This window comes from Vigna radiata, chromosome 1 (assembly GCF_000741045.1).
Source record: "Vigna radiata var. radiata cultivar VC1973A chromosome 1, Vradiata_ver6, whole genome shotgun sequence".
NCBI lineage: Eukaryota > Viridiplantae > Streptophyta > Magnoliopsida > Fabales > Fabaceae > Vigna > Vigna radiata.
In genome coordinates, this window is record NC_028351.1 from 15,355,252 (window position 1) to 15,357,595 (window position 2,344).

Here is a 2,344-nt window from a genome sequence, read left to right on the forward strand (position 1 = left end):
GTGTTGCAACTTGAAATGGGGTTCCTTGGAGTGTGTTCACGGTTTTGGAGGTGGGAAGAAACATTTTGAAAGTTTGGTTGTTGAAGAAAAACGAAAATGGAGTGGAGAAGGAAGAGAGAAGGTGTAATTAATTTTTTACCCGATTTGGCCAAGCACAAATGGAGCTACTTTTGACTAACGGAACATTTCCTCTTTAAGTTTTGTCCTAAAGCTTGTTTAATTACCCCTTTGTTTTGCATTAATTTGCATTGTAGGATTAATTGTTTTTAATTTCTTTAATTTAGTGTTGCATTTAATTTAATTTAACTGTNCTTAGATATTTGTTTAGTCTAGTATTTGGTTTAGCATTTTCACTCTCTGGACTCGATTTTATAATAATAACTGCAACCACACCAGAGGTCCAAATGCTACGTTTTATATGTCACATGAAAGACATTTGAGTCTATTTTCTAGGAAAAAAAACCTCATCTCATTTAGAGCTCTGTAGAAAAAGTTATGGGGAAAACATTGAGCAAAGGTCAGAGCTGTCCAGTTCCAGCGTGAATTTTCATATTTACTGTAGCAGTTTCGTTTTTACTGTTTTAATTTCATCTTCATGCATGGTGAAATGTGTTATTGCATTTAATTTCGTTTTAATTGAATTTAATTATGTTTTATTTACATCTGCGTTTTAATTTAATTTCATTTTAATTTTTGCGCATCCACAAACAACACTTTCAAACCCCCCACTATGTGTTAGATCTGATTCTGAACCGCAGTTGGTCCTTGTGAGACGACCTAGGAGTCACTTCCTAGTCTATACTGCATTCTTAATTTGCAATCAAATTTGTATGGGCGGCGACACCCATCACTCGTGACGTTAAACAAGCGCTTCCTGGGAGGCCAGACTTGAGTCTATTCGTCGAGGGCAGGTGGCCACAGTTGAGATGATTGTGGGGTTGTATGATAAACCCCCTGCACACAGGTGGACTATGGATGAGTTCCATAGTGCTATAGCATGGCCACAGGAGCAGGCACATCATCGGGCACAGGGCAGCGGAGCTAGAGCAGTTGAAGCTCCAGTTATGGAGGATGAGGAGGAGGATTATGATTACGAGGATGCAGAGGCTGGAGATGAGGACTCTGATGACAGTGTGGGGTGATGTGGCATCTACTGATAGATGTCAAATACACTAGAGTAGAATTTTTATTGTGTTTTGAAATTGTAACTTGAACTATTTTTGTTTTTGTTTTGTAGTGTAGGGTTTTTATGGTACTTGGCTTGAATATCTTTATCTGATGATGGTTTGACTTAATTGACTCTATGATGCTTGATGTGGATGATGATTGAGATTGCTTTACATGCTCATATACAGGTGAAGTGTTCACAAACTTGTGAATGGATGCATGAATATTATGATTGTGATTAACATTCTAAGCAGGGTGTATGATTATGATGTTTGGAATATTGAGTAAGCCTCTTTGTAAGGCTTTGAGCTCGAGAGTTTTTGTTGATATGTTTGCTATGCACTTGAAAACATGAATGATTTTGCCTAAATCTTTATGATTGATTGAATTGCATGTTTATGTCACATGATCAAGGCCATTTTTGGAAGCCCTTACTTAGCCAAATTTTCGTCCCAAAGTAAAGAGAACCATGTGTTCTACCCTTTTTGAACCTAAGCCTTAAACACTTTATGTGAACACCTTTTTGAAACATCTTCACCTAGAGCTCAGTTGAGAATAAATTGCATGGTATTGAAAAAGGATCAAGTTTAGGGTTGTTGGGAGAATTGAAAGGCAAAGAAAAGCATTGAGCTAATGTGTTGAATGAAAAAGCATGAAAAAGATAGAAAAAATAGAAAAGAAAAGCATGAAGAGAAAAGCTCAATGCAAAAGAAAAATGGAAAGTTGGGAATGAGTGAGATTGGTGAAAGAGAGAGTTTGTGCTTCAATATGAATGTTTGAATAACTCTCTTAGCTCAAGGATTTTGTGATCTAGAAAAACCAATTTTTCTTGTTAGCCCGACCTCATTATAAGCCTTGAGAAGTCCTTGTGATGGCATTGTTGTGTGAGATGTTGAGATTGTTGACAACACAAACTCTATATCAATCTAGTTTGTGATGATGACAACATGTCGCAACCGATTTCACGACGGACGACGATCCAAAAAGAAAACAAGTTTAGAAAAAGAGTTTGGAGTCGCCACCATAGTTTATTCTGGAAAACTACGGAAAAACCATAAAATGATAAAGCACGGTCCACGAAAACCAAAGATTGGGTTCGGGAGTCGGTTACGTGTAGGGAAGGTATTAGCACCCTACAACGCCTACCCTAAGGCAGTACCTTTAATTAAATGCGCAA